Genomic DNA, 23,255 nt, shown 5'->3' with positions numbered 1-23,255 from the left:
CTTCAGCTTAGAGAAAAGTCTTCAGGATTATGAACTTCCAAAACTCAGTAAACTCTAAAAAATGTTGTAAAGAAAAAGTATTCCAAGTATAGCTAAAAGACTTTACAGGAAGACATGCAAAGGCTCTAATTTAGTAACAGCCTGCACCATAAAATATTAGTCAAGTGCTAGCATAACCATTAATACTCTTCTAACACAAAGCAATTTCGCAGCCTCATTTACTAACTGGAATCTCCCAAGTCTAGTTGGTAATTGTGCTTTTTATTCATCTCAGTAAATTCCATTTAGTGCTTTTTAGCACTTTCTTAGCATAAAGGTATTCGATGTAGTTAAATTAGATTAATAGCTTTTATATGTGATGTATGTTATATATACATTTAACGGAAGGTGTTTCAACTCATGACAGTCTTTTTTATAATGCGCACTTTTATTTTTTATTGATTTTTTCCCCTCCCACTGGTAATATTTTTGTAACAGACGTTTATGATATATGGTTTACAAATAGGGACTTGTAGGGGTCATAGGTTTACAGTTATATTTAGCACACTTTAAATTTTTTTGACCTAAGGTGAGCTTAAGGATAAAATCTTTTCAGGTGTCTTAGAAACTATATAAATAATTGGAACAGTTGTACAGTTATGCATATTTCAAATTTACATCTGTTCAATTTTGTTTAAAACAGATGCAAAATTGGAGTATTATGCACTGGCCTCGTATTTTAAAACACTCCTTTGGAGCACTTTTTCAGAATTATAACCAGATGTTTACTTCAGTCTCTCTTGAGTTCCTTCATGATGTTTCCTGTTATTTTTTAAGTAAAATCTTGATAAAGACTGAAATTGTTAAATTAGGTATATAGTACTCAAGTGCTTTCACATGCTACAGTATTCACCAGCCACAGTGCATCAGTCAGATTTGTGCGTGTCTGAGAGGATTTTTTAGCCTGCAATTGAATGACGAGTCAGTCAGTACTCAGAAATAGCTGACTGATTAACTGACGTCATCAAGCACCTTCCTCATTTATCTTTTGTGTCATGTTTTCTGCTTTCCTACTGATTAATGACGAGAGGGGCCAAACTACAGAGTCACATAATTGTGCCACTTTATTTCTTTTATGGAGCAGCATAAGAATGCCAACACAGCAGCAGGTCTTGGCACTAGTAAGTAGGGAATGAAAAAATCATAGAATCACAGAATGGTTTGAGCTGGAAGGGACCATAAAGATCATGCAGTTCCACTCCCTGCCATGGGCAGGGACAGCTCACACTGGATCAGGGACTCCAAGACCCATCCATCCTGGCCTTGAACACCTCCAGGGGTGCGGCTGCCGACTCTGCTTTTGGCAACCTGTGCCAGAGCCTCACCACCCTCACAGGAAAATATTTCTTCCTAAGATCTCACCTCAATCTCCCCTCTTTCAGCTTCAAACTGTTCCCCCTCATCCTATCCCTGCCCTCTCTGACAAAGAGACCCTCCCTAACTTTCCTGTAGTGCCCCTGCTTAGAAGTACTGGAAGGCTGCTAGTAACCCAAGGCTTGCAGTTATTTAAGACTGATGAAGAGAGGTTCCCATTGCAGATGCCCTGTAAGAAGGGAGCACAATATATTTTCTACTTGTCTCAGTTCATACTAATCCAAATGTATACCTCTTCATATATATGCAATGCCAGCCTAGACCCTGTCCCCAACAGCACCTTAGAGTTGCTGTTCTCAGAGATTCACTTTATGATTTAAGCTCAGTGAAGGTACAAGTAAAGCAAACAGTATTGTAATTCAGAAGAGAAAATGCTGAGAGCCAGAACTGGCCTCTCGCTAAAGGAACAATATTGAGGCTCTGGAGCATGTCCAGAGAAGAACAACAAAGCTGGTGAAGGGGCTTGAGAACAAGTCTTACCAGGAGAGGCTGAGGGAACTGGGTTTGTTTAGCCTTGAGGAGGCTGAGGGGAGACCTTATTGCTCTCTACAACTACCTGAAAGGAGGTTGTAGAGAGGAGGGTGCTGGCCTCTTCTCCCAAGTAACAGGGGACAGGACAAGGGGGAATGGCCTCAAGCTGCACTAGGAGAGGTTCAGACTAGATATCAAAAAGAAATTTTTCACAGAAAGGGCCATTGAGCACTGGCAGAGGCTGCCCAGGGAGGTGGTTGAGTCATCAACCCTGGAGGTGTCTAAAAGATGGGTAGACGAGGTGCTCAGGGACATGGTTTAGTGGCAGATAGGAATGATTGGACTCAATGATCCAAGAGGTCTTTTCCAACTTGGTGATTCTATGATTATGTGAATGGGGAGATTCAACAGTGAATGAAGAGGAAAGACTGACTCTGCCATAGAGTCTCAGTAAGAATACATATATATTTAAACACTTGCTGTCACATTTTGAGCCACAGTTAGGAGACAAGCAGCAAACACAAAAGCCTTTTGTGGATCCCACTGGCATCTGTTTGGGTTGATCTGTGTCTCTTGTTCTGGCTTCCCCACTTGCTAAAAAGGCTCCTATCCTAACTTCCATGTTACATCTAACACACACTTCAATGTTTTGAAATACCAACTTTTTCATAAGGAGACATAATTGTTAGAATACTGTTTAAGTACATCTTGTGCACTTTTCTAGAACTATTATGAAAAGTGTAAACAAATGTGAGAAAAAATCCCTGAAGTGTAAGGTACTGTAATTTGTTGTATCCCTTCAGTTTTTGCAAGTCTTTCTCCATCTCGGAGGATGTGGCACAGTGAATATGTCTGTGCTGTCACGTTTCTGAATTTCCAACACCCACTTCAGTTAGGAAAACTCCCTTTATATTCTGAAAGCTGCTGACAAGACTGGATAGGGCATAGGTTTCTGAGCATGAGCTACAGCTAGATGTGGCAGGTGTAACTTATGCATCCTTCTGCAATGAATAAGACTGCTTTTTGAACAATCTGATGTCATGATAGCATATGTCTTTTGTGTTATTTAGTGGTCTATAGTTGAGTATAGAAAAATATTGTGCTTGGGAGGCAAGAGTTGTGATTGACGAAAACTAACACGAAGCAAGCTTTAATGGTCAAGGATGAAGTCAACAAAGGCAAGAGGAGGTAGGAAGACCTCACTGCTGCCATTTTTCTTCATCAAGGAAGATTTCTATCTTCAAACTAAGCTAAGACTGCCCTGGCAGCTGAATTCTAGTTTCAGTCTCAATATTGTTGTAGAACGAAATAAGACTGTTCACTGCAAAGAAATATTACCGGCTTTATTGCCAGGGCAAATAGTCCCATTCTGATGACCACCATACACTAATAAAAGTTGAGTGATATTTGAAATCCTTGATTTTCTTTCATTTGAGGGTTGAAAGCAATGATTCAATTTTAATGCCCTGGTTTCCCACTTCAGAGAACAGTTTCCATCTTTGTCTCAATTCAAAAAGTAGTCTTATTATTTGCATACAGAGCATATTTTATTATGAGGTTTTTACCTCTGAAATCTGTAACATTTTATTACTACTAGGGACAGGTGTTGGTGTATTTCTTCCTTGTACACAGCAATCTATTGTCAGTGTTGTATATCCCAGATTATGAATTATCATTTATAAAATGCATAAAATTCACATGAATTGGCACGGAATGTACAGCAAGTTTCATTTTTTGAGGGGAAATATCAGCCTATATACTCTGATTTGGTTTTGCCTTTACTTAAATCCTGTTGTTTTTCTTTACTTTATGGTTAAGGAGGAAGTGTAACTGCATCATCAGATCCTGTCTAGCTGAAATTGATGCTTTATAACTAGAACCGTATAAGCTCTTCAGCCTTCAGACCTTGCTGATCAAGGTTAATAATGACCTCAAGATGCACCAGGGGAAATTAAGGTTGGATATTAGGAGGAATTTCTTTACTGAAAGTGTTTTCAAGCACTGCAGGAGGCTGCCCAGAGAGGTGGTTGAATAATCATCAATGGAGGTGTTTAAAAATTGAGGAGATGTCATACTTGGGGACATGGTCTGGTGACAGACTTAGCAGGGCTGGGTTGGTGGTTGGACTCAATGGTCTTAAAGGTCTTTCCCAACCAAAACCATTCTATGATTCTATCATTCAATATGTACAGGCAGGCAGGCAGGGAAACCAAAGGATTGATTGCCAACTACACTGAGATCTCATTTATGACATTCATTGTGGTTAGGGGAGGTTTCTTTTTTCTTTAATCACCACAGTGATTAATTTGGAATTCAAAGTACCAATGGAATACAAAATCATGACCAACAGAAAAATGAAAGCATATTGTTTCTGTCAACTAAGACAGTTTTTCTTCCATACTATGCTTGACAGTAGTTTATATCTTTTGCCAGAATGCTGCTAAAAATCCTTTAAGACTTCTCCATTTTTCTTTGTTGGAAGAACATCATAAGGATTGGATGGAAGACAGAAATCCTCCCATATGCCCCGTAATCTTTATTTCAGGAAAATTCTTGTTCTGACTGTATTATTGCGCTGCTTGCTGTGTTGATCAGGCAATCCTACAGTTCCAAAGTATGATCATCCCAGAATATTAATCAGGATAACTCAAGATGGGAGGGAGGGGATGTTATTCCTGTTCATTTTAACTACATGTCATACTGACAGTGCTACAGGTAACATAAGAGAGCTAGTTCAATTAAACAAAAGTCAAACAGATAGAGTGGAGAAAACTGAGACAATCACAGTTTCCTCTTCTGAGGAGGAAGCGTGAGGAATAGCGCATTTTGCTCATTAATAATATAAATAACATCATAGGGTCATAAAATAGTTAGGGTTGGAAGGAACTTTAAAGATCACCTAGTTCCAAACCCTCCTGCCATGGGCAGGGACATTGCACTAGATTAGACTGCCCAAGGCCCTGTCCAGCCTGGCCTTGAACACCTCCAGGGACGGGGCATTCACAACATCCCTTGGCAACCTGTTCCAGTGTCTCACCACATTCATGATGAAGAAATTCTTCCTAATGTCTAGTCTAAGTATGCCCTTCTACAGTTTATGCCTATTCCCCCTCATGTTATCACCACAAACCTTTGTGAATAGTCCCTCTCCAGCTTTCTCGTAGGCTCCTTTCAGGTACTGGAAGGTTGCTATAAGATTTCCTTGGAGCCTTCTCTTCTCCAGGCTGAATAACAACCCCAACCCTCTCAGCCTGTCCTCGTATGGAAGGTGCTCCAGCTCTCAAAGCAGAATCGCTTCCCTCAGCCTGCTGGCCACGCTTCTTTTGATGCAGCCCAGGACACAGTTGGCCTTCTGGGCTGCGAGCACATATTGCCGGCTCACTTCAAGCTTCTCATCGACCAGCGCCCACAAGTAATTCTCTGCTGGGCAGCTCTCAATCACATCATCCCCTGTCATATACTGAAAATGGGGATTGCCCCAACCCAGGTGTAGGACCTTGCACTTGGCCTTGTTCAACCTCATGACGTTCTCACAGGTCCACTTCTCCAGCCTATCCAGGTCCCTCTGGATGGCATCCCATCCTTCTGGTGTGGCAACTACATCACTCAGCTTGGTGTCATCTGCAAAGTTGCTTAAAGTGCTCTCAATCTTGCTATCAATATCATTGATGAAGATATTAAACAGCCCTTGTCCCAGTACAGACTCTTGAGGGACACCACTAGTCACGGATCTCCATCTGGACTTTGAGCCATTGACCACTGCTCTTTGAATACGACCATCCAACCGTATCGTCCACCCATAAAATCCGTATCTTTCTAATTTAGAGAGAAGGATGTTGTAGGGGACCATGTCAAAAGCTTTACAGAAGTATAGATAGATCTCATCCATTGGTTTACCTGTGTCCACTGCTGCGGTTACTCCATCATAGAAAGCCCCTAAGTTAGTCATACAGAATTTGCCCCTGGTGAAGCCATGTTGGCTGCCATTCATCACCTCTATGCCCTCCATGTGCTTTAGCAGAGCTTCTAGGAGGATCTGCTCCATGATCTTCGCAGGCACAGAGGTGAGGCTGACAGGTCAGCAGTTCCCAGGGTCGTCTTTTCTACACTTTTCAAAAACAGGCACAACATTACCCTTCTTCCAGTCACCATCGACTTCTCCTGATTGCCATGAATTTTCAAAAATCATGGAGAGTGCCTTGGCAACCACATCTGCCAGTTTCCTCAGGATTCCAGGATGCGTCTCATCAGGTCCCATAGACTTATATATTATACATATAGACTTATATTGTTCAGGATTAACTTAAGATAAAATAATGCTAATCAAAAAATGGACAATACTGATGCTTTTCTACTTCTCACAAAACCCTTGTTTACTTATGGCAGTTAGACCATTCGTTACTTCACAGAATATTGATAAAGTCATTGCCAACATTTCTTTTCATTAGCAATTGCTGCCTTTTTAATACAAGGCTATAAAGAAAGGGTAGATCTTCTCAGGAAGGAGAAAACTCTTTTTTTCTGTCCATTGTACTTATATTCACATAATGAATATTGCAGTCTGTTTTACATGGCAAAGTACTCCTTAAATACTTACATACAGGAAAACCTTGCACCTTTCTTCAACAAAATAATCATCCATGTAAGTGCTAAAAATTCCTTTTCTGTGAGCCCTGGGTCAAGAGCATTTTAGTCAAATGAATGTATGTGCAATGGTCGTACAAAAACGGTGGATGTCTGTGCATATTCACTGGAATAATATTCATCTAGCTCTCTAAGCAACCCATATTGGTATAAAAATCAAAAAAATTTTACTTACTAGTTCCTTCATTTATTCCTGAAGGGCTTTGTCGCTAACCTTCTTTCACCTGTGACAGACACAGGTAAATCTCAGATTAAAATTTCTGTTCCAATCTAAAATGGATCCTTTCTAATATTGCCCAGGGCTGCTTAGGTTATGAATTTTGTGGTGTGTTAGGATACTCTTCAGCGATAAGAAAAGAGCAGAGATTAGATATGTTCCAAGCTGTGTATATGTTCTCTCTTTCAAATGGCTGAGAGAAGCAGCCTTTAAAGGAATGTTTCAATTTTTTTTTCCCTGAATTGATATGTGGTGTATTTCTTTCTTACACAAGGTGACAGCATGTGTGAGATGTAAAGACTAGTTTGCTCAGGCAATTACCCCTTGTTGATAGCAGATTATTTCCTCTGGCAAACTTGAAAATAACTTGTTGGTGTCTAAGTTACTGCTGTTCTGGGGATGCAGTAATTTACTCTCCTGTCTGTTTTATGAGCACATTTATTTTAATCAGTAGAGTTTGGAATAGCTCTTTTTCATCTAACTCCATTTCTTTTGGAGTTATGCACCCTCTTATAATGTAACAAAGGAGAGAACATTTGCACACACAGGAGAAAAGAAATTTGATGAATTGCAGAAGGGTATTCCTTATATAGGAAATCATATCCTATGCTCTTTTTCCGTGTAAAGAATGTAGCATTCATTTTCTACAGCAGTGGCCCAAATTATTTTTCTGAATAAGGCAATGTTTCACCTCAGTGAGTTACCAGACATTATCACTCACAGCTGAGAACAGTGTCTCAGAAAACAGTGATCACAGACAATTGGACTGTGGGATTGTGCCACAGAAAATCAAGACTTGATTACTTTTGGACTGTTTGTTTATTACTGTTTCTATTATTACTACTACTAGTACTAGCATTTGCATTTGCATTAGTAATAGTTATCAGTATCAGTATCAATATTACTGTTGTTATTTATTTTAAAAGCTTTAAAATAAAATAAGAGTTTTGTGTATAAATAAATATTTAATGAACGGGATATTTTGCACTAAAGATCACAACCCATGAATCATAGAATCCCTAGGCTGGAAAAGACCTTTGAGATCATCAAGTCCAACTCCACCTGTCTGCTACTAAATTATATCCCTAAGCACTTCATCTACCCATCTTTTGAATACCTCCATGGATGGTGGCTCCGACACCTTCCTGGCAGCCTCTGCCATTACTTGATAACCCCTTCAGTGAAGAATTTTTTCCTGATGTCCAATCTGAACTTCCCATGGAGCAGTTTGAATCCATTCCTTCTCATCCTGTCACCTATCTCTTGGACAAAGAGACCAGAGCCCACCTCTCTACAACGTCCTTTCAGGCAGTTGTAGACAGCGATAAGGTCTCACCTCAGTACCCTCTTCTCAAGGCTAAACAATCGCAGTTCCCTCAGCTGCTCCTTGCAAGGCTTGTTCTCCAGCCCCTTCACTGGCTTCCATGCTCTTCTCTGGACACGCTCAAAATTTTCCTGTCAAAAAAAACTTTCCTGGAATGGTTGGACTCCATGATCCAGTGGGCCCTTTCCAACCTAGTGATTCTATGATTCTCTGATTCTATGAAACAAAACGCTTATTTTACATTTGAACATGAAAACAGAAATGGAAATGAAAATTAAATTTAACCCACCCCCAGCTGGAGAATTTTCTCAATGTAGAGATGTTTAGAAACTTATTCTACTGCCTAGACCTCAAGAATTATTTCAAATAATAATAATTTTAACTATGTGGAGCTGTTTCCTTGGCTAGATATTATATCAGCTTAGTATGGCAGACATTGGCCTAAATATGAAGCAAAAATGTACCTCATAAGGGTTTGCATAGCTTGGACCAATGTACAATTAAAACATCGCTGATAAAATATTAACACCAAAACTATCAAAGTACCTAGATACATTAATAATTGAAAATGTTGCCAAACAAACATGTTTTCAGTTCCTGCTTAAAAACTAAGAGCCTTCCTTGATGCATGTGGATTGCCCACATTAAAATTTATGGCACTTTTGTGAACACCATAATTTTTAGAATAGAAAATAAGTGTTATCACACACCCTATGTGGCAGCAATTGTGAAACATTAACCTTTTTTGTAAGCTCTCTATGGCTGTGGACTCTCTCAAGATTTTTGCATGTATCTCACCTGACTTCTGCTTTTTTGCTTAGTGCTGTCATTGCTTCTACTGATACTGCTCTTCATTCTGTTGAGCAAAGTCAGAAATTTTCTGTGCAGCAGGTTTATAAAACCAGTGCTATAGCAAGCTTGGCATCCAAGTCTCTGGTGAAGCATACTCTGTCCTTAATCCATTTTGTTTGCAGAAGTTACATTTATTTTCCTGTGATATGTGACATTCTTCCAAGATCTATTGTGGTCGGTTCATGATTCAATACTCATATGCTGTATGTTGGAGATACGATTAGTTGCCATAATTTGTCTTTTTCTCCCTAACACTGCTGATGCATGTCCTCTATTACTGGTTTGTTCTGATTCTGAGGGGAAAAAATTTAGATCTGTGAGGATTTCTATTTATATCTCTTCTTGTCTGTAATACCAGCTCTTTCCCTGTCACAAAATGACCTGTTGATATTTGCTGATTCTATGCGATGTGAGTTGCTGAATTTAATTAAAGGATTCTGCATTTGTTCCTAAGAATTCACATGCAATGGTACCACAGATTCCAAGTAAAAGCTACAGCAGGGATTTTTTTTAAGAATCGAAACAATTTTTTTGAGATTCAAAAGAATATTTTTGAGATTCAAAAAAAGTACATGTGTTCTTTCAAATCTTTCTCTGTATTGAAACATTATGATCTGTACTGGAATAGCCAGGCAGAAGTGCCAAAATATCAGAAATCAAGGAGCTGCTACAACTGTGGCTTAATCAAGCCTGGAAAATAGCTGTAATCTATGATGCAAAGATGTTATAATTTCTCAGTCCGTTTGAACAGACTATGCAAGACCTACAAAGTCATCCAAAGTCACTTTAAGAGTAACATTTGACCACTAGAGCAAGAGAGTTTGAAATAACAAAGAAAATCTTGCAGGAACTCCTACATTTGCTATGTATTTATGTTGCAGTTGTGTAAGGGAATAAATCAGAATAAAAAGGGAATAAATCAGAATAAAAAGCTGGTTCTCATGGATATTATTTCTTGAAATACCAAAAGGAAGACCAGGCAAAATCCTATCAGCAGGGAACAGAGCTGCTTCTTCCAGCAGGCATGGACACTGCAATGGCAGCTCAAGGCCAGAAGGCAAAATCGTGTCAGGCTGAGACCGAGGAAGACCAGAGTTTGAAGAAGAGTCAAAGCTAAGTATGATCAACATTCGCCTTATGATGGGGGCAATGATAAAGGACCACAGCTATTTATCGTGTCAGAATCCATGGGACCTTCAATAGAAAAGGTGAAAGTTCTCAAAGCAGACAAACAAATCACAGAATAAAATACTTCAGAACTGTCGATGTACTTCAGTTTCTAAAGATTGTTTTCCTGATCCACTGTAAGTTATATATATTCCCTTTTTTGAGTAAAATCCTATGGGAAAGTGAGCAAAGGCATTAAGTGCTTGTGTGGCCCTTGAAAATTTTTATGCATCGTTTTCTTCAGACCATAAGGCCAATGCTTGTGGAAAGACAGAATATTTAATATAGCATGGTGTCCCATTAGCACATGTTCCCTATCTGAGTTGCACATTCGATTGCACTCAATTCAACTGCCCTGCAGACCTTCAAGACCAGAGGAGAGATCTTACCACATGATCTCTTTGCAACCCCTGACTTGTTCAAAGCCTTTAAGAAAGACAGAACACAATGACAGGAACTTCTGCTCGTCAGAGCAGTGGTGGCTTGCAGTGGAGATCACACAGAATGTTTACTGCATGATGCTATCAAAGTATGACGCAGTGAACAGCGAATTTCACAGCTTTTCCAGTACAGCGTCTACTTGAGTGGTGCAAAACTTCCACATAATCAGCTATCCAGAGTCTATCATTTGTCACACACTGAACAAAGCCCTTTTTCAATGGTGGGGAACTAGTCGTCCTGAATACAAAAGGGCTTTTTCATGTCCTTCTGTGTATGAATAGGTTAGTATGTCTTTAAATTGTTTGTGAGCCGTCTAACTGTGCATTCACTGCTGTAGGCATGAAACAGGCAGAATACGAGACTAACTAGGGCCTGAACATTTGTGAATAACCCATCAAAGACATTTATTTGAAGCCTACTCAGTTGATGTGGTTTTCTTGCATTCGGTAAAGGCATAAAGGATGCCACATTTCTTTACTGATGCATATTGAGTAAGACAGACAATCATCTTGTCTTCTTTCAGTAAAAAAGTGAATAGATCTCCCTCGCAGCAATTACAAACATTTTTTTGTGTATAATAGTCGTATGACTAACAGTGCAATGCAGGATATGGTTACAGTTCACACAATATTTTAAATTGTATTTTTGCACCTCTTTGTGTGATACTTTCCTTAGGTTCTGTGCCCTGGGGGACCTTGGTCACTGGGAAACAAATAAAAGCAAAAAAAAAAAACCACAAACCTCTTTGTATGAGCATTTTACAAATCAATGATGGATTTTACACTTTCCCACCATGTGCCAGACAGGAGAGAATGGACCAGCATAAGAGTCCAAAAGCAAGTTCAGCAAAGCTGAGAATGGAAAATGAACACTTGCAAAATAGTGAGATGACTGGCTGGCAGACTCAGTGTAACCATGATGACTGAAAGGAGAAGACTTTTTCTTTTCCTCGTAAGGACTTACAACCTAGACAGAAGTGACTCGAGTCCTCCTTTCTTGTTTTCACCAGTCAAATATCCATGAACTGGCTTCTTTCCAAAACTTTGTTTAGCTTGGTCTCCAACCTACCACTGTGAGCATTGCTACCGCTGGTGTAGACCCTGTGATAACTGAAGCACAGGAGACTCTTCCATTTCATCTGCAAGGGAGCATTTAACCTCAAAGTGTCAAGCACACTTGATTTATGTAAGCAGAAGACGAGTGTAGATTTCAGAATACTTTAAAAAGCAACTTCTAGATATCACTGGGAGGACAACATTAAAGCTTGTCCTCTTTGCATTTCTGTTTACAGATTTTTGTCTTCTGTCAGTAGCCTATTTGTACTTTGCAAACCTTCAGCAGACTCAATGCCTGATCACTTTGAAGGGCTTGAGCTCTTAAAATCTTTCCATGAGGAGATCCTTAGAGGAAGCTAAATGCATTTGCTGAGCTCATGAAGACTCCAGAGAGATCAGTGCTTGTAGCTGGCAATTTGAGATGAAACGCTGCTCTGAGATACGGTGTAAAAACCTCCTTGTTTTTATTTTAAGCAGTCAGAACTGTTCACAGGCAGTAAGCCTCACCAATAAGGCTAAAATACAGAATGGCATCAAAGCGCAGTCTCATTTAGAAAAAATAAACTGGAATCACTATCCGGTAAAAACTACCCCTTGGACTAGCAAGAATATTTCAAGAAGACTAAAACAGGTAGGAGAATATCAGACTGGAGGGGGAGGGTAACTGAACTGGTTGCAGAAATATTTTCTTTGGCACTTAAAAGTCAGGGGGGTTGGAACTGTTGTACTTTAGATCCATTCAAAGTGAGTTCTTCCCCTTCCTCTTGCCTCTTGCCTAGGATCCACAGTGCTTGTGGCAAGCGGCAGTGCTTGCCTCTGAGGACCTGTCAGCAAAGGGTGCTGTGGACAAATTTAGCATGGAGGCAGGATTTTAAGTGCTTTTAAGAATTTTCATCAAGGCTGTAAACAATCTTTTCTTAATCTCCCTCTGTTCCTTACAAATAAGGGGTTTTAAAGGGATAGTGTTCCATGCATGAATAGCTAGGCTTTTTACTGCCTAATATTACCTGTGGCTCAGGATCTTTGAAGCTTCAATTGTCTTTTTAATTATTATTCATAAAACTCATAAGAGTTTCCCAGTGTATGAATCAGATGCAGAAGACTGACAGTGAACACCCATTTCCACTCACAAGCACCACTGTACATTAGTTTGGGACATTGTTAAATGGGATTTTGTTTCACTGCTACAGATCTGCTGTGTGATCCTCTTCGAGCCATTTTACTTTTGCCTTCTGTGTGCGACACCAATCGAGACCAGAAAGTTGCTATAGCAGCTGCAGTGACTATTTTTCTGGTTATTACTTTAGATCCTCCAACTTGGGGTGGTGCAATCACAAAACAAGTAAGTCTTGTGAGATTTCTTGGTACGTTTGAGATAATTATACTGCAGAATAATAGGTTATTTGTGAATCGTGTGTCAGTGCTTGTGTGTAAGTATCAAAACACATATGCAGCATGTATATTTTTTACATGCACATTTATGTGTATATATAGATTTCTGCCTCTGTATTTATGTAGCTATATTTTCATATGCAGTTACTGCCACTATATTGCAGATTCAAGTAACCTTTGTGTAAAACATAAGAATTTAAAACAAATATCGTGCTACTCAGTGTAGTTCTCTTACCCTTTCAAAAAAAGCCTCATGATGAAAGCAATACTTAGCTAATTAATTATGTTTTGTCCTTGTTGCTGGTTTTAACCTACAGCATTGTCTTAGGCAGTATACCAAGACCAGAAAGATAATGACAAATGCATTGTGACATTCCCAGTGCAAATCATGTTACAGTCCTCCTAGTACTAATTTTACCAGCCAAAGCAAAGGTAATGCTTCTAAATAATAGCTAAGCAAAACCATTATAGCGCATTACTAGCAGGTATGGAGGGTTCCTATGGCTCATTTATAACAATGCAAAGCTGCAGAGTTGTTATCTTTATCAGAACGATTTTCTCTGGTTTGTGATTTGTGACACCAGCAAACAAGCAATCCTGCTTGCAGCTCCGGCACCAGCAGCAGTTCGGGATCAATGTGGGTGTTAATGACATTGTGAGTAGATAAATACAGGGGCAGGAATCCAAATCCCACAACGGCCCTCTCGCAGTTAATGCCCTCTCTGCAAATGTCATATTCTTGGAGCGAGTCCAGGAGCCGTGGTCACGGGATGAACTTTCTCTGACTTTGCCATGCATTAACATCCAGCGCACCCGGGGATCCGCAGCCGTTGCTTATGAATCACTCGGGGGGCCCCTGCGTGTATTTTCTGGACAAGTGTCAGCAAACGTGTTCTGCCCACGCTAAAGAATACGATTGTTTAACACTTTGTCAGGCAGTTACCGTGGGTTGTATCAACCCACGAGGATGTGTCTTTTGTAATTTAGTTGGAATGGATTTTTGACCCATGAATCAATGAGAGACTTGCAGACTGAGTAGTATTTGCTTCCTGAAAGGCTGTATGATATGAGCAAGGTCAGTTTACTGTCATTTTTTTTTTTCAATCAGGGGGAAAAAATAATACTTAAGGGGCATTTAACATATTTTGACAAGGTGACCCACAATTATCCATTAGTGTTATATTTGTCTAAGCCCCTCTGCATTGATATGCAAGGACCATGTAATAGTTCATTGATGTCCCACTTGGGGGTGGGGAATAAGGCAAGTGGGACTTCTCCAAGGTCTTTCACAGCCAGAATGCATCTAGCTATTGCTGTATTGATTAAATATTTGGATAGTTAATCAACACAGCTAAGCCCTTTTAACCTGCCATGTGCTGTATACAAAAAAAAAGCCACAAGGATGCAATGTTTACCTTAAATTTTAAAGTAAAAACGTATCTTAGTAGGTAATAAGGTCATCGAAGAAACTGTGAGCTAGCACCAAGCTGCAATACAACCTTGAGGTGTTAGGCAGATGCAGTGTTATGCTAATTCCAGCAAGTTTTATCTTGAGCAATGACAAACTGCATGTTCACTGAAGTAATATTTTTACCTTTTTCCCCATGCTGGAGAGAAATTACAACTAAATTCCCAGTTCTTCAGCTGCTGAGGAATTTATTCCATCCTACCACACCTCTGAGACAAGGTATTTAAGGGGTAGTCATGAGCGATCAGCCTGTGATCAACTCATGAAATTATGTCTTTTTTTTTTTGTGATTTTTATTAATTCTTGTAGGGATGCATGGGAGAGAAGGTCAAAATAAACACCAAACACGTGGAATGGTAGCTGAAGTAATTTTGCTGCTATCTCTATTTCCTTCACTTGCATGACCTCCACAACATCAGAAACAGAGAGCTATGGTCTCAGCTGCAATAAAGTGTCATAACTGCACTAGCTTCAAAGGGTCCAGAGGATTGACACCAGCTGGAGATAAGACAAGAGTGGGTTTTGGTACCTGGGACAGCCTACAAAGCAGTCGTCATGATTACTGGCTTGCGTCATGTTACTGGCTCTTTGAGAGACGAGAATTAGCCAGACTTGAGCAAGCTGTGGATAACACTGGCCTGGCTGAGAGGGAGGATCACAGGTCTCTTTCCTACCTGCACGCTGTTTATAACATCACTTCTGCGAACCTGCCCATTGCATTAAGGATTTATTGCAATTGTAAGTGCCAGCTCCCGTTTCTCATTAACCACAGTTTCAAAGTAGCTCTAACCTCTGCAAATAAACTCTGCTCCAGGTATACATTTAGAGGGTTCTCTTCTTTGCACCCATGAAGGTCGTCTTTAGTTTGAGTAAGGAGGATGTAGCACCAGATTCTCTGTAAATGGACTTGACTGAAACAAAGGTTAATAATGTAGGAGGGTTGAGCAAGACTGCAAAATAAATAAAGATCTTGCTACACATCTATTTATGTTACAATATTTTAACTAAGAAGCTAGGTAAATGATCTTACGTTACATTATCTATTACGCATTAATGTGTAACTTTACAGGGCAAAGTGTCTTATAATGTACTAGTTCAGCTGGAATAGTTTACATAGAAAAGTACTTGGGAAAGATGGAGTTAATAACTCAGCTGTTTCATTCCTCTAATTTTTCTATGGCAGTACTATTTTGGGGGTGTGGCTAAGCTCTATGCCATACTAACCAAACACAAATAGGTTCAGGTTGTAATTTTCTCTTCTTTGTGGAGTGGTGGCCATGCATCCACACAATGCACTATAAGAAGGAAATTAATGGCCCAAATGTAATGCTTACCTGTGTTCTGACTGTATAACTTGCAAAAACAGGGATTTTTTTAGCAGATAGCTTTGACTATGCTAAGAGAACTGAATTTTTGAGAATGCTTGCTGTGAACTAAATTTTAACCAACAGCTAATCTACATATTAGTTTAGTTAACAGAAGATATTTAACTTCTCTCCAGTTAAGCTACCTTCTTAAGAATTATTGGGCAATTTCTAAATGGGGGCAGAAACTGACCAAAACTCTGATGTATATTTGTGCATAGAGGAAAAATTGTTCTTCTTTGATATGTGTCTTCCTCTTCACTATTTTCCCTAGCACTTTTATCACAGGGATGTATCTTGCTTTCTGTCCTTGCCAGTACTGAATTAAGTGTGGAAAACATTTTCTGTAAAGTTGCCCAGTAAAGTTCTGTGAAGTTCAATGTTGCCCAGACCAAGCCCAAGTAAGAATTTTAGGAAGTTTTCAAGTAATAATTCTGTAAATAATTATGATTTCAACTATTGATTTTAGACTTCCTATTTCCAGAAATCAAGGTCTGAGTCAACTAGACATGATTTTTTTAAAATAATTTGTTAAAAATATTAACTATAATCTCTAATCTTTTTGTTCCCCATTATTTACCAATCAAACGGTCATGAAAACAGTTTTATGCAGTTCATGATAGTAAACTACAGTTTGTGATGGACCTGGTCACAAGGGAAATGGGAGGAAAATAAGCAACATTATACAACAGATGCTTAAATGAAAAAAATGAGTGTGTTGAAATTGTTCTGAGATTAGGGTTCCATCCAGTGTTACCCATATTCTCAACAACATGAAAGTTCCACTACCTGGAACTCTACAAAAACAAATTTCCTCTGAAGCAGAGATCCCTTTGGGTTGATGTCTGTTACAGAACATCAAACTCATACAGCTTAAGCTGTCAAGTGTCACATAATTAACACCAGGAGTCATAATAAGGCAGTTTAACAATTTGATATACTAAAGAAAAAAAAAATCCCCAAAGTCAATGTACTAAACCATAATTGAACTATACTTATTTCAAATGTTTCCATCTGCCTTTATGCCTATGCCCTAGGTGGTAGGAAGCTGCACAGTAGTGTCCAGAGTCTAGAAGGAACAAGGTGATGGCACTGACACCCGCACCAGCAACTTCAGTAAATTTCCAACATTCACACCAGTACAGAATTTCACTTCTAAGCCTTCCAGAGCTGCCATTCCTCTTAGTCGTTTACAAGGCAGCAACCTCTTCTGAATTTTGGCCAACATTTAAAACACTGTTGATTCTCCATCCTGATGTTTCAGATTGATGCAATGAAGGCTCAATATGCTCAGTGCATTCAGAACAGAAAGAAAATAAAAATATCTAGATTCCATCCTTCTATTCCCTTTATAATAGAATTTATCCAACAACTACCACTACCCTTGAAAAATATTGGTATATTGTCTAATATCCTATAACTGAATGGATCAAAAATTATAAATTAAATTAAATGTATCTTCCATAATATTAAGAAGTATATTTTGGGTGAAAGCAAAACCATTTTTAAATAACATCACATTTTTGTGAAGTGTTAGTGAGAAGCAAAACAAGAAAGGAAAAAACAATAAGGTTATAAATAGCACATCATTTTGTTTACAATAAATGTATTTTTTTTCTGAACTAGTGGAGTATGTATGCCAAATCAACCACTTTTAACTGAAAGTCATTTTGTCTTCTACAAAAGACTAGTGCTACCTTCCCTATTTATTTTGTATTTCCTGGTTATTTAAGGGACATGCGGTCATTTAGGATTGTATTAAAGTCTTGAAAATATATGTCATCATCAAAATCCTTTCAATAGCTTGCAAATGACCAAAAAGTTTTTGAAATTCAGTTGTGGGTTTGTTTTTTTCTTAAGGGAACCAACCAGTTAGTTACTGATTATTTCCTGACTTGTGAAATGAAAACACATCTCTCTACCTCTCATTTTTTCAGATATGCCGTGTTCTTTCATTCACGACTTGGCCATGGCAAAGTTCAATATTTAAATCAGTGATGAAAAGAGAGCAATGGTAAAAAAAATTCTGCATAAATTTTATTAATGAAAGAATCTTCATTTGTGATCACATGTAAATAGATAGTTTAATAATGATGTTTCTGCTGGTGGTATTGTTGTCAATGAGAGAGGCATGGTATTCTTAGAGGAAAGCATGCGTAGCACCATGAAAGGGCTGCTGGCGTAATCTACAAAATAACAGCCTTCTACTTTCTGTATATCATAGAATCCTAGAATCTGGGCTGAGTCCAATGGGATGAGGTTTAACAAGGCCAAGTGCTGGGTCCTGCACTTGGGGCACAACAACCCTATGCAGTGCTACAGACTAGGAGAAGTCTTTCTAGAAAGCTGCCTGGAGGAGAAGGACCTGGGGGTGTTGGTTGACAGTGACTGAACATGAGCCAGCAGTGTGCCCAGGTGGCCAAGAAGGCCAATGGCATCTTGGCTTGTATCAGAAACGGTGTGACCAGCAGGTCCAGGGAGGTTATTCTCCCTCTGTACTCGGCACTGGTGAGACCACTCCTCGAATACTGTGTTCAGTTCTGGGCCCCTCACCATAAGAAGGATGTTGAGGCTGTGGAGCGAGTCCAGAGAAGAGCAACAAAGCTGGTGAAGGGCTGGAGAACAGGCCTTATGAGGAACGGCTGAGAGAGCTGGGGTTGTTTAGCCTGGAGAAGAGGAGGCTGAGGGGAGACCTCATTGCTCTCTACAACTACCTGAAAGGAGGTTGTAGAGAGGATGTTGCTGGCCTCTTCTCCCAAGTGACAGGGGACAGGACAAGAGGGAATGGCCTCAAGCTCCGCCAGGGGAGATTTAGGCTGGACATTAGGAAAAAAATTCTTCACAGAAAGGGTCATTGGGCACTGGCAGAGGCTGCCCAGGGAGGTGGCTGATTCACCTTCCCTGGAGGTGTTTAAGTCACGGGTGGACGAGGTGCTAAGGGGCATGGTTTATTGTTTGATAGGAATTTTTTGACTTGATGATCCAGTGGGTCTCTTTCAACCTGGTTATCCTATGATTCTATTCTATGATAGAAACATGGAATAGTTTGGGTTGCAGGGGACCTTAAAATCATCTATTTCCAATGACCCTGCCATGGGTAGAGACACCTCCCACCAGCCCAGACTGCCCAAGGCCCCATCCAGCCTGGCCTTCAACACCTCCAGGGATGGGGCATCCACAGCTTCTCTGGGTAACATGTGGCAGGGCCTCATCACTCTTATAGTGAAGAATTTCCTCCTTAAGTCTAGTCTATGTCAGCCCCTATCCAATTTAAAGCCATTCCCCCTCATCCTATCACTAAACCCCTTTGTAAAAAGTCGCTCCCAAGCTTTCTTGCAAAGTCACAATTAACAGGTGTGACTGGTGATCAGTAAGTATCATCAGTATAAAGTTTGATGTTGTCTTAACTCTGTCCCAAACTAAATAAAACTGGTTTGCTTTTGTATTTTTTTACTGTCATTGCACACATAACATTTTATTAAAGCATACACCAGCACCATCCACTCTGTTGACATCCTTCAAGTAATTCTTACTAGAAACATGGAAAATGGGCTGGTAAAATGGGGAAAGTAGCCTGGTGTGGGAGAAAGATGTTAAGTAATACGATCTAGCATACTCCAAGGAGCTTGGTACTTTCATCAGTAGTAAAATCTGTGCCTGTAATGGACAAATAGGGATACATATCCTTATTTTCCATTCTTCAAAGTGGTTTGGATCTGTGTCTGGTATTGATGCACAGTAATACAAAATTCTTAACACACACAGACACACACACAAAGAAAGAGGAACTTCTATGTATTATTACATGAAAGTGATGAGTATTATGACTATATAATTTGGATGTGTTTGTGAATGCATATATGCAGAAATGTAATATGTGTGGGTGTTTGCATATTAGAGAGCATTAGACTTTAAATCACTCCATGATTTTATATACACAGTATATCAGAGTTATTGGAATGCTAGCACCCCAAAAAATTTCTCTTCCATTATTTCTACCATAGTGAAATAAAGCTCTTGGAAAAACTATGACAAATGATTTATACTACCCAAAGATAAAACTGAAAACAAAGTATTAACTATGCTGCGTAAATTATAATTATAGTTGTAATTGGTTAAAGTGAGCGTGTAATAAAAACCTGAAAGGATGTGTAAACAGAAAGTGAATTTCTGTAATGAATCAATAGCTGATGATATATTCATAATTCTGTTTTCCTTTATTCTTCTAATTATAAGTGGCAAAAAATCATCTAATATTAATAAGATATGCATATGCAAATGCTGTTTTTAAAGTTGGAATCTTTTTTATGACTGGATTAAAAGAAAATGTTTCACAAATATTTGTTTGCATTTTTAATGTTTGGGAACTCTAATTCCTTACTTGAAATGGAAGTTTTGAGACAATTCATGGTCACGTGTGAAAAGCTGTAACTGGAAAACAAGAAAAAACACCACACTTTCATTTATGGGCTCTGGCTACTCAGAAAGCAGAAACTCAGTAGAAAAACATTCCCCACTGTCTTTTCCTCATCTAAAGACAGCTGCATCAGTAAAAACTAATCAAAAATGGAAAGTAACTGCTTCCTAACAGCTCCCTTTCACAGCTCAACTGATTAAGAGGGGCAACAACAGCTTACCTAAATGGGTCATGCCATCAGCCACTGGAGTCCAGAGAACAAACTTTCTACTGGAACAAGTCCGAGGGGACCTTGTTGGAGGCTTTGGGAAGCTCTGGGCCACTCCAGCAAGGTGACCTCATTCACCTGGCTGGATGCACTGGTGACTGACCCAAAAGCAATCTACTATGAAATTAGCACGTTACTTTTAAATTTCCAGTTGCACCGTTTTACACCATTTACAGCACATGTTGTGGCAATACCACATTAGATGCCAGCAGTAATGTGTGCTGCTGCATGTACACATTCATGTGGGAAATAAGGAGGGCAATAAGGATGGTGAAGGGTCTGGAGAACAAGTCTTATGAGGTGCAGATGAGGGACCTGGGGCTGTTTAGTCTGGAGAAGAGGGGGCTGAGAGGAGACCTTATTGTGCTTTACAACTACTTGAAAGGAGGTTGTAGCAAGGCAGGTGCTGGTCTCTTCTCCCAGGTATCAAGTGATAGGATGAGAGGAAATGGCCTCAAGTTGCACTGGGAGAAGTTTAGATGGGATATTAGGAAAAATTTCTTTATTAGCAGAGTAGTAGCGAAGCCCTGCCAGAGGTTGGCCAGGGCAGTGGTGTAGTCTCCATCCCTGGAAGGGTTCAGAAACTGTGTATCCATGGCGCTTCAGAACATGGTTTAGTAGGTACAGTAGGGTTGGGCTGGCAGTTGGACTGGATGATCTTAAAGGTCTTTTACAACCTTAACAATTTTATGATTCTATGAAAGGCCGTCTCTGCTTCCGTGGGATTATGAGCTTAGTACACGTTGGAAGACAACATGGAAATGAACAAAGGGAGAAGTGGAAACTGCTGGTTGTCTTCAGGAAAAAAAAATCATATTTTAACATTACAAACATGCCTAATGGCATGTGCAATAACATCATTTAGGTATCTGCTTTTTGGCAACTTGTACTGAAATTTTCCTTGCAAATAACCGATCTGTGTGCGCAAATGTGCAGTCAGCTAAACTCTGAGTGTATGATTGCGAAATTGTCTGTATGGCAATGCATAAAAAATTAATCATGTAAGTATCTTTTGTGAAAAATATCATCATCGTTATTGAACACTAGGAAGCTATTTGTATGAACATATTTTAGATTGGCAAGCCATTGATTTCTATTTTATGCTCTTTGCTATGAAGTAAAGGAGTTTTGTATGGTTCCAGAAGTGGAAAGATATATATAATAACTGTTAAAGGAATATACGAATGTCAGTATAGAGAAGAGTATTAACACGTTTGTCTATTGGAGTTTTTTTTCCCTAAAATGAACTTTTATTAACTCAGGAAAAACAGCTAGCGATATGAGAATGTTGTTGAACCTTTGAATATCTTTCATTTTATCACTTTTAATGCATCTTTAATATGTAACATTCATCTTATTATAGACAGAAATCGTGAGATGCATGCACGGTTTCCACACAGTTTTAAAGTTCAATGCACAGTCACAATTCTGAGGGGAGATTTCACACATTTATGAAAAATAAGGCATTTTTGCAGTAAAGTTGTAAAGTGTGAAAGAATTCTTGTTTTATCTGCCTTACTTATCATGTTTATGAGTTATTTTGCCTGGAAGTAAATTGACAAGCTGTCAATGAACAATAGACACGGCTTCAGCTAGGCTTTTCACAGGTTCGGATGCCTTTGGGCAAAAGGGCTAAATCTGTAGTTTGCAATCTAGCATATGGAGTACTGAAAAAAGTGGCAATGAGGTGAGAGACATTTACTGAGAAATTCATGTGGCTGCTGATCTCTAACCACTCCATTTGTTCTGAGGTTTATGAATTCCTGTATAAGTGCTCTACCCTTGCAGTTAGGGAAGGGGATTTTAGTTTACTTGTAATGACCCAATTACATTTATTCCTGCCATATTTCTGATCTGCTCTATCAAAATAAATACTTTTGTTTTTCACCAAGAGCAATAGTACCTGCATCTTTAATAATAAACCTCTCTTTAAGCCATTCTAATATATATTTCTGCATGCTCCTGCTGCTTGTTACAAGAACTGCTATATAATCCGCTAATTAACACAATTCTTGATAGCTTTATCCCTACCCTCATTATAAGCACACCCTCTTGAGGTGTCAAGCATGTTGTACACTTCACAAAAAGATAAAGATGATTTCAAATTCGCATACTGTAGTGAGGGAAATATCATTCTCATTTCCTTTACATGATGTTGTATTTGTCAAGAGACTTTAATGCACCAGGGTGAAAAACGTGATGCCAAAATCTTTCTAGTTTCCAGATACTATATAGAAGAATGAGGGGAGAGCTCAGGATTTCCCTCTTTTTTGGGCCTGGGTGGTATCTTATCTTTAGTATCTTCCTTCTCTTGGCTTCTGATATTGCCGAAGCTATTAAAATGTAGAACCCATGAAATACAATGTGTCTACCTGGCCAGAGACAAATTCACATTACTTTAGGTTTCTGATGCCATGCACTCCATGGAGTACTTTTAAAATGAGCTGTGAGAAATGCTGAACTCTTTGCTAGGAAATATTTATGCAGTTATGTAGTTTAGGAGCATTACAGTTGGCAATTAGCATAAGAAATAATACTATGAGCAGTAAAAGTGATGATAAATGACTGATGAAAGGGCACTAAATTAGACTAGTTACCACACTTAATTAAGAGACAACTGTGCTGCTTGCTTGATGTCAGTATCCTGCATCTAACAAAAAGGGTAAGTAGCCTATTTTAGTTATTATCATGGACAAAGAAAATATAACTAAAGCAAGGAGGGATATGGATCATAAATACATCACATCATGTAATGCACTAGT

The sequence above is a fragment of the Phaenicophaeus curvirostris genome, chromosome Z (genome assembly GCF_032191515.1).
Source record: "Phaenicophaeus curvirostris isolate KB17595 chromosome Z, BPBGC_Pcur_1.0, whole genome shotgun sequence".
NCBI lineage: Eukaryota > Metazoa > Chordata > Aves > Cuculiformes > Cuculidae > Phaenicophaeus > Phaenicophaeus curvirostris.
Note: the sequence above shows the minus strand (reverse complement) of the source record.